General features: G+C 41.2%; 1 pseudogene; it reads left to right on the top strand.

The window, feature by feature from the left end:
- The first annotated feature begins 560 nt into the window (after nt 1-560).
- LOC138995588 (small ribosomal subunit protein uS5 pseudogene) lies at nt 561-5,063 on the top strand (annotated as a pseudogene).
- Nucleotides 5,064-16,622: the final 11,559 nt, after the last annotated feature.

The raw sequence follows: 16,622 nt of genomic DNA, 5'->3' as shown, positions 1-16,622 counted from the left end.
ATAACATTTACTTACAGTTTGAGGGCACCCCATACACTTCTTCAGTTTTCACAATGTGACCATGAGATGTGTTCCCATTTACTGGTGGTATTATTATCATCATCATCATCATCATCATTATCATTATTTTAATATGACTCGTCTACTTCACTTTGGAAGCACTTAAGTACCATTCATTATTAATCTGATTCCTGCTGGTTGTACAATTAGAAACTGTAACTTTAAGGTTTAATTGGGGCCAAAGCTGTAAGGATGCAGTGGCACAAATTACAATTACCATAAAAAAATTTCCAGAGGTCGGAGGACAGTGAGGGTTTCATAAGTAAATGGCCGGTGCCTCAGCAGCAGTTATGGAGGGCCGTTTTTTAAAGTAGCCACTTCAGCTTCCAACTGAATGAACATAGCTAGTAGTTGTTGGGTTAAGAGGTAAGCATGTTCCCATAATTGGGTTCTAGCATCTTATTTAATAAAGAGGGAATATGCAAATTGACCGTCGCTCCACCACAAAGCTGGGAGCACCCACAGTGGAAGGGGGGGAGGTGGGGTTCCCGTGACACAAGATGGCTGCACCCACAGTGGAGGCCGAGTTCCTGTAACGAGCCTTAACGAGCAATCAGCAGGGACCTGAGGCTGTGCCCTCCCCAATGCCCCTCCCCGTGGGGCTTGATAAGGGACCTCAGGCCACTCACCCCGCCCAGCGGGGCTTGACAGGGGACCTCAGGTCGCACCCCCTGCCCGGCGAGGATTGATGGGATACCTCACTGTGTTACCCCTGCCCCGGTGCTGGGCCAGGGGACCTCAGGCCATGTGCCACCCACCCGGCAGGGCTTGATGGGGGACCTCAAGGCACACCCCCCACCCCAGCCCAGACTGGGGGACCTCAGGCCATGCCCCCCACCCCAGCGCTGGACCGGAGACCTCAGGCCGCGCCCCCCACCCGGCAGAGCTTGACGGGGGCCCTCAAGCTGCTCCCCCCCACCCAGCACAAGGCCAGGGGACCAGAGGCTGTGATCCCGCCTGGCAGGGCTTGACAAGGATAGGACTAGCTGTGTCTGGATCTAGACCAATGGGTGTGGGGCCGGCCGGGTTTGGGTCTCACGCGATTTCAAGGTGCACGTGGGTGGGTGGGGACTTGACTCTGGCTCCTGTGGTGCGCCCCAGACTCTGACAGGAGGAAGATTTTCATATACATTTTACTAATTTTCTTTCATCTCTGACACTTCTATTATAGAGAAAGGACAAATAGCAATATTAAAGTATTTCCTCTAATCAATCCCCTTTTAATGTGCATGAATTTCATGCACCAGGCCACTAGTTTATATATAAAATTCCTTTCTCAAGATTCCTTTTCTACTAACCTTCTACAATGCCCCTTGTCCTTCTTAGTTTGTCTTTTTACTCATTCAGAAATAACCAACTTATTAGGATAAACTACTTCCTTTTAACTTCTCTCAAAGACACATTCATCTCTTTCCCTTCTGTAATAATAGTCCTTCTAAATTTCAAAAGAGAAAACCTAAAGAGTATTCTTATTAATATAAAAATTATCTTATATACCGTTAGCAATTATTAATAGTTGGGCTATATAAGAACAAGGTTTGAGAAAAGTCCAAAGAACAAGAATTATAATGAGTAATATTATTAGCAGATGGGTAAAGACTATCAAACAAAGTTCAACATCAATTTGTAGGTATACAGGCCTTCTGAGGTCTTGGGATAGCTGTCTACTTCTGATGTCGGTGGCTTCTTGTCTTCCAGAAGCCTTTGATGTCCGCTGTAGACAGAGGTGAGTGCGAGACAGGGGCAGATGTACATTTGCAGTGAGGCACCTTAAACATTTTTTTTAAATGAGAAATATAAATCCTTGAATGAACACCTTTAAGTTTAGCTGCACATGGATTAGTTAGTAATATCCAATAAGATCCCTTTCAACAAGGTTGGAGAGAGTCTTTATTTATTTATTTTTAATATTTTTATTGATTTTAGAGAGAGGGGAAAGGAGAGGGAGAGAGAGAAACACCGATTGAGAGACATCGATTGGTTGCCTCCAATGTCTGTACTCCAACCAGGGATCAAACCTGCAACCTGGGTAAATGCCTTGACTAGGAATCAAACCAGTGACCTTTCATAGCATGGGATGATGCTCAACCAACTGAGCCACACTAGCCAGGGCTGGAGAAAATTTTTAATTGATGTATTTTCCAATGGACAATATTTCCTGGTTGTAAGTCATGGTTTTTGAAGTCTTCATCTCCCAGGGCACACTGTGAAATGAATCAGTTACTAGTTTATCATTTTCTTTAAGCTGGTTAATAAGTCCTTGATAATAATGCAGGATGTCTCCTTTTAGTAAGGTTGGTTCATATGCCCCTTTATCCAGATACATAAGGTGACAAGTGACTATTTAACAAGGAGAAAGATGGTGTTTACAAAAAGGAGTAGATCTCAGGTTGACAATCACTATAGGGAGAGCTTTTGGCCAAGGGAGATTAAAAACTTTTAAAATTTTACCTGGTTGAGTTTTAATTGTACCATTTGTACATTCCACTAATCCAGAGGACTGGGGTAATGAATCCAATAAAAATGCTGTAGCATAGGCCAAATGTTACAGATGGATTGCATTATTTGCCCAGTGCAATGAATTCCTCAGTCACTATGTAACTCAGAGAAAACTCCGCAATTGGGAATTTTCCCCCAATAATAATTTACCTACCATTAAGGCTGTTGCTTTTCTGCAAGGTAATGCCTTAACCCAGTGAGAAAACATACAGATCATAACTAACAATATTTGTATCCTTGAGATGGTGGCATTTGGATAAAATCCAATTACCATACTTCAGATTAACCTAAAGGAAGTAGGAAATGCCCTTGGGACCCATGGAGTGATTTTCTAGGGCTATATTTTGGACACAGACATCTACTATAGACTTTATGAGCTATAGTAGGAGCTTCCAGTAATACCGGGGTGGAAAAAAATTAAGTTTACAGTTGTATGATAAACACAGAGTTTATCTTGTATTATTATTTATTAATTATTGTATTATTTTCCACATGAACAGCTGTAAACCTCCTTTTGCCCCACCCTATATTATTTACTCCATGAAATCATCTTGTAAGGGCCTCAATGTGTTAGCTCACGTACCTGTTGAAGTTTAGGTATTTGAGCCCCTATTTGTAAGACTGGTTTCCCATTGGGTCCAAACCAAATCTGCTTGTCTGGGCCAAAGTTCCCCCTTTTGTTGCCATATCCTCCTTTCATCTTCTGTAGCTATCGGTTGGAACTGTAAAAGACAATCTTTTATTGATTTAATAGGAAGCAAGGAGAATTCTCGGGTCTGGATAATTTGGCTGTTTAATGCTACCTGTCTAGCTGTAGCATCAGTTAAATGATTTCCTTTTGCTTCCATGATGGCAGTATTAGAATGTCCTGACGTTTTGATGATTGCCAATTGTCTCAGTTGCTGTATGGTATCTAACAATTTCGCAACCTGTTTTTCATTCTTTATGGGCTGCCCTGAGGATGTTAAGTAGCCTTGCTGCTTCCATAACATTCCAAAGTTGTGAGCTATACCAAAGGCATAGGAAACCTGTAAGAGAACATTTATTTACAAAATCACAGAGGAGTAATTAGTAGAATTGATAATTAATTAGTAATAAGTAATTAGTAATTAATAAGAATTCTTTCTTAGCCAGAATTCAAATTTAAATTCCAAACTTAACTATCAATGTAAATACTGGATTTTGTTCTTTGGCCAATTGACAAGTTCAAGTTACAGTTAGAGCAATTAATGTAGCCTTTTAGGCAGATCTTATTCAGGTAAAGAACAACCTTCAATTATGTCCATCATGGAAGTTATTGCATATCCAGCTGGGCAATGTTCTTGTTCATCTTTCAGATATGATCCATCTGTAAACCAAATTAAGCAGTATTATCCTATATAATAAAAGCATAGTATGTAAATTGTCCCCTCGACCGGGAGTTTGTCCAGGAGTTTGTCTGAGAGTTTGACCAGAGGGCAGGGCTGGGCTGGGGGAAGGGAGGGAGGTCCCAGTAGGCAGCCAGCAGCCGGCAGCCACTAGGGATCCTACCAATGTATGAATTTCGTGCACTGGGCCTCTAGTCAATAAGAGTTTCTATAAATCATTCCTAGGAACAAGAAAGTGGTCAGTAAGCAAAACACACTTGTTGGATGTCTTCATCCTGCAAAGAAGATAGCAAAGTTGCTGGGTTAAGATTGTTACATTCTTCTTCTTGGAGAAAACACCAGATGACAGATGACTGCAGGAAGGCCTGAAGGCCCCAGGATATTGGAATGAGATGCTACAGCGGCTTCCTTGGAGGATTTGGCCACGGCATCCAGAAAAAGGTTGTGGCCGGGTCAGGCTAGGGCCAAGAACATGGAGTTCACAGAGGTAAGGCCAAGGACAAGGAGGGGATTTCCATCACCAAGCTGGGTCACATGGTCAAGGACATGAAGAGGTTTTAAAGATTATGTCTACGAAAAAGCAGACACGTACTGGCCAGAGGACCTGGTTCAAGGCATTTATCATCATTGGAGACTACACTGGAGATGTTGGTCTGGCTGTTAAGCGCTCTAAGGAGGTAGCCACTGCCATCTGGGGGTGGGTTGGGGTGGGGGTTTCATCATTTTGGACAAGCTTTCTATTGTCTCTGTGTGGCAAGCCTACAGGAGAAACAAGATTAGCAAGCCCCACACCATGCCTTGAAAGGTGACCAACCCCTAAGGCTCTGTGCTGGTGTGCCTTATCCCCACCCTCCCAGGACACTGGCATCATCTCAGCCCCTGGGCCCAAGAAGCTGTTGCTGATGGCCAGTATCGACAACTGCTACACCTTAGCCATGGACTGCACTGCCACCCTGGGAAACTTGTCCAAGGCCACCTTTGATGCCTTCTCCAAGACCTACAACTACCTCACTCCAACCTCTGGAAACAGACTATATTCACCAAGTCTCCCTATCAGGATTTCACTAACCATCCGTAAAGACCCTCCCCAGAGTTTTTGTGCAGAAGACTCAGGCTCTAGCTGTGGCTACCACATAATTTTATAAAATAAAATGAATTAAGCCTGTTTTGTTTTGTTTTTTTTAAATATGGTTCCATTAAGTGAAAGTAATATTAGGCGAAGAAAGCAAGAATAGGCCATTAGAAGCCAATCAACTGACAGAAGTGTTGAGGGTGATGAAAGTTCAGTAGAGATTCAACAGAATGAAGAACATAACTAAAGGAGAGCCCATAAATATTTCTCCTGTTTGTTTGTAGAACATGGCTGTAGCAGAGATGGCTGTCATGCAGGGAGGGAGCCTTTGCCTACTAAGTCTAATTGCTGACTATAATATCCTATGATGATTTCTGTGGTTTTGAGTTAAAAACTCCTAAAGGTGTTTTCAGATGTCCCAAGAAAGAGCTTTAAATAATTCTTTCTTTAGAGCTTTTATAGCTTGTTTTCCTTCTGGGTTCCACTGAATTGGGTCAGGTTGATCTGATTTTAAAAAGATATATGGAGCAGCGGTTCTCAACCTGTGGGTTGCAACCCCTTTGGGGGACGAACGACCCTTTCACAGGGGTCGCCTAAGACCATCAGAAAACACATATATAATTACATATTGTTTTTGTGATTAATCACTATGCTTTAATTATGTTCAATTTGTAACAATGAAATTGGGGGTAACTACAACATGAGGAACTGTATTAAAGGGTCGCGGCATTAGAAAGGTTAAGAACCACTGATATAGAGGATGGACCATTAATGAAAAATTTGGAATTGAATTGTGACAATATCCCATCAGACCTAGGAACATTCTGAGCTGTTTATTGTTTGTTTGTTTTTAGAAAAGGAAAGGATATTGAGTCTTTCAGGGTTAATTAGTAGCCTATATTTAGATATTTGACAACCTAGGAATGTTATTTGGGGTAAAGAGAATCAAAGCTTATCCATAGAGACCATACTGACCCTTAAGACCCTTAGGATGGAGAACCCAGCAAGTCTCCCTTTCCCTCCAGGAAGCATGCCTGCACCTTTCCCTCCCTCTCCCCTTCTTCCCCCAGGTGAGTGATCATTACTTTCCTCACTTACAAGCTCCAAGGAAACTTCCTTTATCTCTATAACTTGTGTCCTAAGCCCATTTTTATAAGCCCCCTTTCCTTTCCTTTTTTTTTTTTTTTTTTTTTTTTTACTAATTACTCTTTCTACATCTGTGATTTTATAAATAAATGTTATCTTACAGGTTGAGTCTTGGCTCTGAATTCTTTCTTAGCCAGAATTCAAGCATTCGAGGTTGCTGAACACAGGTCCAGTCTGACCCCACGGGTCTAACACCTGGTGCTGTCCCACCACCTACAACACCACCCCGAGATTTTTTTTTTTTAAAGAACAGCTCAGATAATGTCAGAGCCTCTTACTTTAAAACAGGGAGGCCCAGGATTCCAATAAAAAGTCACCCAAAGTGGGGAGCTGGGCACAACGGGCTCCTAACACTGGGTCCAGGCCTACAGGGTGGTCCTTGGTGGGCTTCTTTGGAATCCTGTCCACTATGCCAAGTAAATGTCCATGAAAGAACATCCAGCCTAAGAAAAAGTAATAAAGAGTTTATGTGAGCCAAAATGACAACAATTGCCAGGAAGCAACATCTCAATGGATTGCAGTTTGATCCCGGTGTGGGGCATGCAGGAGACAGCTGATAAATGATTCTCTCTCATCGTTGATGTTTCTGTATCTCTCTCTCTATCCCTTTTTCTCTGAAACCAATAAAAATATTTTTTTAAATAAAAAATCTCAATGGATTGAGAAAATGCTTGGGAGAATGGCAGTTTTGCAGTTTATTTTATGCATTAGAATCAAAGGAGGAGAAACTTAAGGAGAGTCACAGGAAACTGTGGGGGAGGAACAAACTTTCCTCTAGCTTCAAGGTTCCTCTGGCTGGTCCAATAATCAAATAGACACAAGAAAGATTAGTAAGAGAACATAAGCAAATTTAATACATACATACGTATGGGAGCCCTGCATACAGGAGAGGCGCGGACCCCACAGGGATGAAAGGTTCAGAGTTAGAATGGGGGCTCAGATATATAAGACATTCTGAGTTAGGGAGGAAGTAAGGTGCCTTAGGAGCTTCAAAGACTCATTGTGAGAGATAAGAAAAGCAGCTAGGTTTGCCCCACCCTATAGACAGAACAAAAGAGGTAATCTCTGATAATCTCCCATTATGGGCAAGGCTCCTAATTCAAGTTCTTCCTGGTAGTCAAGGGAAGGGAAGAAGTTTCTCTTGAGCTGGCTGACAGTTGCCTTTGTGCAAAACAATCTGCCTACTACAGAGATATATCTCGGGGTGACTCCTTCTGAACCACCCTGCCCCCACACAAAATCCATTGGTAGTAGATTAAGGGGGTGGGAGAAAGCAACGTGGGGAAATCTCTGGGATTGGATAAAAATGGAGAGGCTTCTTTTATATTGGTGGGTATAGTTTAGTTAAAAGTTAACATGTACAGCACATAGAGACGGTCTTCAGGGAACAAGATAACCTGAGGGTTCTGTGGTCTCTTGCTCTGGTGGGGTAGGTGTGACATGTATGGCCTGGAAAAGCAGATCACTCTGACATCCCAAGGGTATGTTGCCTTAGATGCAAAAAGACAACAGACAGGCTCACTTAAGGTAATGGTTGACCTTTGTCAAGGAAGCTACAGGCCTAGAGCATGTCTATCACTATTATCCATGTTCAGATCATCTTCTGTGGTTATTTTGGTGTCTGAGTTTGTAAGACCCATCATGCAGGCCTCCCCTGAGCTATTCAAGTGTGTAGTATGTGGCACCTTTTTTGTCCAACAGGATCAAGCCTGGTTACATCTAACAGAAAAATTCAAAATAAAAGGATTAATAAGATATAATTTTATTTATCCTTTATTTCAAGAAGACAATTGGTTATCAGGGTTTGTTTGGAGGTTCATGGGTCAGGGACTTTCCATTTTATTACACCACTAGAGGCCTGGTACACGAAATGCATGCACTTGGGGAGGGAGGGGTCCCTCAGTCCGCCCTCTTGCAGTCTGGAAGCCCTTGGGGGATGTCCGTCAGTTGGACATCCTTAGTGCTGCCACGGCTTCTGGCTGAGCGGTGCTCCCCCTGTGGGAGCTCACTGACAACCAGAGGGCAGCTCCTGCATTAAGCATCTGCCCCCTGGTAGTCAGTGCCTTTCAGTCAATTTGCATATTAGCCTTTTATTATATAGGATTGTGCACAATTTCCTTTTTTGTTTGTTTGTTTGTTAATCCTCATCCAAGGATATTTTTCCATTGATTTTTAGAGAGAGTGGAAGAGAGTGGGTGAGACAGAGAAAGAGAGAGAGAGAGAGAGAGAGAGAGCGAGAGAGAGGAACACTGATGTGAGAGAAACACATTGATTGGTTGCCTCCTGCACGCATTCTGACCAGGGCCCGGGACTAAGCCTGCAACCCAGGTATGTGCCCTTGACCAGAATCAAACCTGGAACCCTTCAGTCCGGGGGCTGATGCTCTCTCCACTGAGCCAAACCAGCTAGGTCTACACAATTTTCCTTTTTAAAGGTTGCCTCATAGTATAAGATGGCTGCTGAAGATCCAGTCAGACATCTGCTTTCCATGCAGCAAAAAGACTGATTGAGAAGGATGTGCCCTTTACTATTAAGGATGCTTCTTGGCAGTTGCACCCACAATTTCTGCTTACATCCAGTGGCCAGAAGTTTTCTTCATGACTGCATCTAGTTGCAAGAGAGACTGAAATATTTTGTTCCAGGAACAAAAACAAACAAACAAACCTCCCCAAACCAGAGACTCAATTACTAAGAGAGAAAGGAGAATGATTACTGGAGAATAATGAGCCATCTTTGTCACTGCAATAATATATATTCATTCCCTAAAGGTGAGACCTGCCTCAACCTCTCCAGTGCAAGGTGAAGGTTGGTGATAGTGACCTAGTAAAGTATCCTCAGGACAAGGACCTGGCTCCCACCCCACTTGGGTCTTTGGGTGATCTGAAATCCAAATATGGATACAAATGCATACTTAAGAGCATAAATGAGGAAAAAATAATCTAGTATTACCAGTCACATAATAATTAAAGCTCTCATGTTTTCATAGAATGTTTGTAATCACTCACACATACAAAATTGCCAGATATGTCTGGTGGAGATTTATAATGTTGAACTTAGATGTTTACTGTAGATAGCTCTTTAAATGTAACTAACTCCCATTGTATGAATTCAGAGGCAACAGCTGAGGATTTGGGAGATAAAGATTCTTGGTTGTTTCTTCTCAGCATCTTTTCTGCCCACCAGAAAATGCTGGAGTTACTTAGATTCTGTTCTGGATTTTCTCCTCATTGTCATCCTTCCTCCCTGAGCTTTTCCAAATGTATTATGTTTAAGAGTAGACTCATCCTTTGACTTCCTAAATTTGTGTTCCTTTTGTCCCCCAACTGAATTAAAAGCACCAATTTTGGCCTAAGCTAGAGACCCCTCCTCACAGCTCACATTCAAGCAAGAGTGCCATGCATTCTACTTCCTTCTCTCAGTTTCATTTTCTCTAAACCCCCTGCCATCAGCCCCAGGGCCAGGGAATCACCCTACCTTGCTGGATTATGGTGGGAACCTCCATGCCTCCATGCCTCCTGGCATCATCCATACTGATCTTGCCTAAAATTCAACTCTGCCCCAGTCCTTCCCCTCCTTAAATTAACTCTGGTAGTTTCAAAGAATTAAATCTAAACTCAACATGGCCTGAAAGGCTCCATGACCTGGCCTCTCTCTTGCTCCTCCTCATCTGGACCTTTACAAATTCCAAATTCCAGCCATTCCAAACTTCTTTTACGACTGATGACCTCGTGTTCTCTTTCATCTTTAAGCCCATGCACATGAGATTCCTCCCCAACTAGATTCTTATTTCTCTTGGGTTCACAGAGATGTCTCGTCCCTCTAAGATGTCCTCTCTACCCCACAAGTTGGAGTTAGGCTCCTCCTCTAACACTTGCACGCAGCACTATATTGCAACTTCATGTTTAACTGATTATTTGCTCAGCTAGTCTATACACTCTATGCAGGCAGGGCTGTATCCTTCGCACTTGGCACAGAGTCTTGGGTATCTTTGGCTCAGGAAGTATGTATTGAATTCCATTGGGTTGCATCAAGCTCCTCTCAGCCCACACTGGAGATCCCAGTTATACACATTCTGCAAAGTTTGGGGAGGTTCTTTGGCCCATGATTCAAGACTTTGCCTGTTCTACCTTCTCTAGCCATCTTTTTTCATGAGAGTCTCACAAAGAAATGAGTGTTGTCTTTTTGGACCCTTTCTCAATACTCAGCAGTGACACTGCAATGGGGGAAACCCCAGTGGCTAGAGTATTCTAGCAAATTCCTTGAAGGTAAGATCATAGCCATTCTGCTTACTCCTATATCCCTAATGACTAATATAGAACCAGACACAAGGCAGATGCTCCATGAACATTTCTTGAATCAATGAAGCAACTCTCCAAAGCTGAGAAGAAATTCTGATTGGCACATGCCATATGTTTTCTTTTTAAATTTAAATTCTTTATTGTTTAATGTATTACATAAGTCTCCCTTTTCCCCCATTGACCTCTCCCGGCCGCCCCCAACTCCCAGCACATGCCCTCACCCACCGCACCCCTCTCCCTGTCTGTGTCCATTGGTTATGCTCATATGCATGCATACAAGTCCATTGGTTGATCTCTTTCCCACTCACCCCACCGGCTTCCCTCATAGGTTGGACAGTATTTGATGCTTCTATGACTCTGGTTCTGTTTTTGTTCATCCGTTTATGTTGTTCATTATATTCCACAAATGAGTGAGATCATATGATAATTATCTTTCTCTGACTGGCTTATTTCACCTAGCATAATGCTCTCCAGTTCCATTCATGCTGTTGAAAATGGTAAGGATTCCTTTTTTATTTTACAGCAGCATAGTAGTCCATTGTGTAGATGTACCACCGTTTTTTAAAAAATATATATTTTACTGATTTTTTACAGGGAAGAAGGGAGAAGGATAGAGAGTTAGAAACATCAAGCGGCTGCCTCCTGCACACCTCCTACTGGGGATGTGCCCGCAACCAAGGTACATGCCCTTGACCTGAATCAAACCTGGGACCCTTCAGTCTGCAGACCAACGCTCTATCCACTGAGCCAAATAGGTCAGGGCTGTACCACCATTTTTTAATCCACTCATCTGCTGATGGGCACTTAGGCTGTTTCCAGATCTTAGCTATTGTAAATTGTGCTGCTATGAACATGGGGGTGCATATATCATTTCTGACCGGTTTTTCTGTTTTCTTGGGATATATTCCTAGAAGTGGTATTACTGGGTCAAATGGCAGTTCCATTTTTAATTTTTTTGAGGAAATGCCATACTGTCTTCCACAGTGGCTGCATCAGTCTGCATTCCCACCAGCAGTGAAGGAGGGTTCCTTTTTCTCTGCATCCTCTCCAGCACTTGTCATTTGTTGATTTGTTGATGATAGCCATTCTGACAGGTGTGAGATGGTACCTCATTGTTGTTTTGATTTCCATCTCTTGGATGATTAGTAACTTTGAGCATGTTTTCATGTCTCTTGGCCTTCCTTATGTCTTCTTTTGAAAAGTATCTATTTAGGTCCTTTGCCCATTTTTTGATTGGATTGTTTATCTTCATTTTATTAAGTTGTAGGAGTTCCCTATAAATTTTGGAGATTAAACCCTTATTGGAGATAACATTTGCAAATATGTTCTCCCATGCAGTGGGCTTTCTTGTTGTTTTGTTGATGGTTTCTTTTGCTGTGCAGAAGCTTTTTATTTTGATGTATTCCCATTTGTTTATTTTCTCCTTAGACTCCATTGCCCTAGGAGCTGTATCAGTAAAGATATTGCTACGACAAATGTCTGCTATTTTGGTGCCAATGGCTTCTTCTAACATTTTAATGGTTTCCTGTCTTTCATTTATGTCCTTTATTCATTTTGAATTTATTTTTATGTATGGTATAATTTGGTGGTCTAGTTTCATTTTTTTGTATGTATTCATCCAACCTTTCCAACACCATTTATTGAAAAGACTGTCTTGACTCCACTGTATGCTCTTGCCTCCTTTGTGAAATATTAATTGAGCATAATGTTTTAAGTCAATTTCTGGGTCTCTGTTCATTTCCATTGGTCTATATGTCTATTCTTGTGCCAGTAGCAGACAGTTTTGAGAACAGTGGCTTTGTAATATAGCTTGCTATCTGGTATTGTGATCCCTCCAACTTTGTTCTTCTTTCTTAAGATTGCTGCAGCTATTCGGGGTCTTTTTTTGTTCCAGATGAATTTTTGGTGTTTGTTCTAGATCTTTGAAGTATGCTGTTGGTATTTTAATGGGGATTGCATTGAATCTATAGATTGCTTTGGGTAGGATAGACATTTTAATGATGTTGATTCTACCAATCCATGAATATGGAATATTATTCCATTTGTTTATGTCTTCCTCTATCTCTTTTTTCAGCATTCTGTAATTTTCTGAGTACAGGTCCTTTACCTCCTTGGTTAAATTTATTCCTAGGTACCTTAATTTTTGTGTTACAATGGTAAATGGGATTTTTTTTTTTTTTTTTTTTTTTAGTTTCTCTTTCTGTGAGTTTATTATTGTTGTATAAAAAAGCAGTAGATTTCTGGGTGTTAATTTTATATCCTGCTACATTGCTGAATTCATTTATTAAGTCTAGTAGTTTTATGATGGAGTCTTTAGGGTTTTCTAAGTACAATATCATGTCATCTGTGAATAATGACAATTTTACTTCTTTTCCAATTTGGATGTCTTTTATTTCTTCTTCTTATCTGATCACGATTGCTAGCACTTCCAGTACTATGTCAAACAGGAGTAGTGAAAGTGGGTATCCCTATCTCATTCCTGTTCTTAGGGGAAATGGTTTTAGTTTTTGCCCATTGAGTATGATGTTGGCTGTAGGTTTGTCATATAAGGTTTTTATTATGTTGAGGTATGATTCCTCTTTTCCCACTTTGCTGAGAGTTTTTATTAGGAAAGGGTGCTGGATTTCATCAAATGCCTTTTCTGCATCAATTGATATGATTATGTGATTTTTGTCTTTCAATTTGTTTATGTGATGTATCATGTTTATTGATTTGCAGATATTATACCAGCCTTGCATCCCCAGGATAAATCCTACTTGGTCATGGTGTATGATCTTTCTACTGTAATGCTGGATCAGATTTGCTAAGATTTTGTTGAGGATTTTAGCATCTATGCTCAGCAGAGATATTGGCCTGTAATTCTCTTTCTTTGTAGTGTCTTTATCTGGTTTTGGGATTAGGGTAATGCTGGCTTCATAGAAAGAGCTAGGAAGTGTTCCTTCCTCTTGAATTTTTTGGAATAGTCTGAGAAGGATAGGTTTTAGTTCTTCTTTGAATGGTTGGTAAAACTCCCCTGTGAAGCCAGCTGGCCCTGGGCTTTTGTTTGTTGAAAGTTTTTTGATGACTGCTTAAATTTCCTCCTTAGTTATCAGCCTGTTGAGATTTTTTTATTCTTTTTGATTGAGTTTTGGAAGGTCGTATTTTTCTAGGAATATGTCCATTTCCTCTAGGTCGTTAAGTTTGTTGGAATAGAGTTTTTCATAATATTTTTTTTACAATCCTTTGTATTTCTGTAGGGTTTGTTATTATTTTGCCTCTATCATTTCTGATTTTGTTTGTTTGGGTCCTCTCTCTTTGCTTCTTGGTGAGCTTGGCTAGAGGTTCAACAATCTTGTTTATCCTTTTAAAGAACCAGCTCTTGGTTTCAATGATCTTTTGTATTGTTTTTTTGGTCTCTATGTCATTTATTTCTGCACTGATCTTTATTATCTCCTTCCTTCTGCTCACTCTGGGATTTTCTTGTTGTTCTTTTTCTAATTCTTTAAGTTGTAGAGTTAGATAATTTATTGCCATTTTTTCTTGTTTTCTGAGGTAAGCCTGTAATGCTATGAACTTTCCTCTCAGGGCTGCTTTCACTGTGTCCCAAAGGTTTTGGATTGTTGTGTTTTCATTGTCATTTGTTTCCAGGATGTTTTTTATTTCTTCTTTGATCTCTTTGGTAACCCAATCATTGTTTAATAGCATGCTATTCAGCCTCCAAGTGTTTGAATTTTTTAAAATTGTTTTTATTGTAGTTGATTTCTAATATTATGCCATGTGGTCTGAGAAGATGCTTGATATGATTTCAATCTTCTTGAATTTGGAAAGACTTTGCCTGTGACCCAATATGTGATCTATTTTTGAAAATGTCCCATGTGCACTTGAAAAGAATGTAGATTCTGTAGCTTTGGGGTGAAATGTTATGAAGATATCATTTAAGTCCATCCAATCTAGTAAGTCATTTAGGATAGCTGTTTCTTTGCTGATTTTTTGTCTAGAGGATTTATCCAGTGATGTCACTGAGGTATTAAAGTCCCCTACTATGATCATATCGCTGTTGATCTCTCCCTTGATATCTTCCAGAAGTTTTTTTTAATGTATTTGGGTGCTCCTGCACTGGGTGTGTATATGTTTCCCAGAGTTATATCCTCTTATTGTATCGATCCCTTTAGTATTATGAAGTGGCCTTCCTTATCTCTTGTTATGGCCTTCACTTTAAGGTCTATTTTGTCTAATATAAGTATTGCTACCCCAGCTTTTTTTTCATTTCCATTTGCCTGAAAGATATTTTTCCATCTCTTCACGTTCAGTCTGTGTGAATCTCTTGTTCTGAGATGGGTCTCTTGTACACAGCATATATATGGGTCATATTTTCTTGTCCATTCAGCCACTCTCTGTCTTTTGATTGGAGCATTTAGTCCATTTATGTTTAAAGTTATTATTGATAGGTACTTGTTTGTAGCCATTTTTATTTTTTTGTCTGTGTTCCTTCTTATCCCCTTTTTATTTATTTTTTCTTCTTTTTACACCAGTCCCTTTAGCATTTCTTGCATTGTTGGTTTGATAGTGATAAACTCCCTTAGCTTTTCTTTGTCTGTGAAGCTCCTGATTTTGCCTTCAATTTTGAATGATAGCCTTGCTGGATAGAATATTCTTGGATTCAGTCCTTTACTTTGCATCACTTTATATACTTCCTTCCATTCCTTTCTGGCCTGATGTGTTCCTGTAGAGAAATCATTTGATAATCTAATGGGCGATCCCTTGTAGGTAACTTTCTGTGTCTCTCTTGTGGCCTTTAAGATTCTCTCTTTGTTGTTAACGTTTGCCATTGTAATTATGACATGTCTTGGTATGGATCTTTTTGGTTCATATTATTTGGGACTCTGTGCTTGTGTGATTTTTTCTTCCCCAAATCAGGTAAGTTTTCTGTCATTATTTCTTCGAATTGGTTGTCTAGCCCTTGCTCTTCTTCTTGTTGTTCTGGCACCCATATTATACATATGTTGCTTCATTTCATGTTGTCCCAAAGCTCCTTCAGACTCTCCTGTCTTTTGATTTTTTTTCTCCAATTGCAGTTCACATTGGGTGTGTTTTGCTTCCCTATCTCCTAATTCACTCCTCTGCTTCTCCTAGGCTACTGTTGAAAGCTTCCATAGTGTTTTTTATTGTAGCTATATCACTCTTTATTTCTTCTTGGTTCTTACATAGGTTGTTGATTTTCTCATCCATCCAGTTTATGAACTGTATGATCCTTATTTGCAATTATTTTTCTGACATATTGCATGCTTCCATTTCATTTAGTTCCTTTTCTGGTGATTTCTCCTTTTCTTTCCTTTGGGGGTTGTTCTTCTGTCTCCCCATGTTTGCTCTCACTGAAGGATCTAGGTGTTGAATCACGCAGGGCCTGAGGCTGCAGCAGAGGACCTGGTGGTGGGTCATGTGGTCACGGGCGGCAGCTGCTCCTCTTGCAATCATAGGGCAGTGGCTGCTCCTCGGGCAATTGTGGGTGGTGGCTGCTCTCCAGGCAGTCACCATCTGCTCCCCAGAGGTTGCGGAGCAGCTGCTAGATCCCCAGACGTTCTTGAGCAGTGGCTGTTGGCTCCCCTCATGCACACGATCTCTGGCGGTGGCTGCTGGATCTCCCCTTCAAGATGGCGTGGCCTTTGCCACAAGGCCAGCACTCTGGGAGAGATTATACCAGTAGCAGAGGTTGCCCGGCTATGCAAGCCCAGTTTGCGAGCCCTGAAGGTCCTGTGAGGTCTAGCTGTCCTTCCCTCAGACACACACACACCACACGTTCACACACTCCCCTTTTGCTCTCTCACTCACTCACACTCTCCCTCACTGCCATCCTCCCAGCTGCCATCTTCTCTCTCCTCGCCATATGTTTTTGATGAATTAAAATGTGGAAAAAGAAACTCTTCCAAAGCAAGATTAGGGAGAAGTCAGGTTGGGGAGAGTGACTGCATGTGAGATGCATGCATGGGACACCTTTGCTCTACCAAGTGAATTCTCTAAAAGTCAGGGTGTCTGGCACACAAACCTGCAAGACACCTAATGGCTTCCCTCACTGATCCTCACCTCAGTTCCCCCAGGTTGAGGCCTCAGCTTTCCTTACAGAGTCTCTGGGTGATGTTGCCAGGCCTGTCTTCTCATTTTCAGTTGCTTTTACTGATCCTTCCTGGCATCATGTCCTTCTTT

Source organism: Myotis yumanensis, unplaced genomic scaffold (assembly GCF_028538775.1).
Source record: "Myotis yumanensis isolate MYYU_CA2020_CCGP unplaced genomic scaffold, mMyoYum1.0.hap1 SCAF_1, whole genome shotgun sequence".
In the NCBI taxonomy this organism is placed as follows: Eukaryota; Metazoa; Chordata; class Mammalia; order Chiroptera; family Vespertilionidae; genus Myotis; species Myotis yumanensis.
Note: the sequence above shows the minus strand (reverse complement) of the source record. Positions and strands in the feature narration are given on the sequence as shown.